Source organism: Triticum dicoccoides, chromosome 1B (genome assembly GCF_002162155.2).
Source record: "Triticum dicoccoides isolate Atlit2015 ecotype Zavitan chromosome 1B, WEW_v2.0, whole genome shotgun sequence".
Lineage (NCBI taxonomy): Eukaryota > Viridiplantae > Streptophyta > Magnoliopsida > Poales > Poaceae > Triticum > Triticum dicoccoides.
The window spans coordinates 658,673,886-658,674,826 of NC_041381.1; positions in this window are offsets into that span (position 1 = coordinate 658,673,886).

Consider the following 941-nt stretch of genomic DNA (forward strand, 5'->3'; position numbering starts at 1 on the left):
GGTCGGCAGCGGCGGTGCGGGCCTGTGTGGGCGGGGCGACATGGAAGTGGCGGCGGGGGTGCGGTGGAGGCCGGGGCGCCGCAGGGGAGGGGTGCCTGGCGGCGGGGCGGCTGGCTATGGCAGACGGGGTCGGCGGCGGCGGCGCGGTTGTGGGTGGGGAGGGAACGAGAGCGAGAGAGAGTGGAGAGAAGAGACAAAGGACGGGGGCGGGGCGGCCGTTAACGTACCCGCCTCTTTGCCGTCCGCCAACGGTCGGCAAACATTCTTTGTTGTCCACTTGCCGACGGCAAAGAGGTAGGGCCGGTGGGCTTGGGTTGGTTACACAATAACTGGACTCACCAACCTCTTTGCCATCCGCTAGCGGAGGGCAAAGAGTTGGCTGATGGAAAACACCTTATTTGCCATCAGTTACTTCTTTGCTGTCTGTTTTCGTGTGGCTGACGGCAAAGACCTTCTTTGTCGTCCGCCAGCGGACGGTAAAAAGATGGTGGACGGCAAATAAGCTAATTTCAGTAGTGTATCTAATTTACAGGACATGGCAATATCAATGTTCACTACCATCAAATTGACAGGGCAGAATCCCCAATTTGTATTAGAACCCTAATCCTAAACCTAGAGTTTCGCTCGGAGTTGTATCCCCAATTTAGTTTAGAACCCTAACCCTAGAATCAACAAAAATTGAGGGGGAGAAAGCTTACTCCACACCGCCGAACGCAGATGCCCACTGGTGGCTCCCCATCGGAGTTGCCTACACAACACGGGCAAAGTGCAGACAACACGGTACTAGAGCGACGGCGCTCTGCACTGTGGGGCCTCGCTAGGGTTAGAGCTCCCGCAGACATCCTCTGCTGGATTTGGATCTCGGTCGCCAAGCAACCCTCCTGGGCCATCACCGCGTGCGCCATCCACTCCTTTGCCGGTGTCAGGGCTCGCCGTCGCCA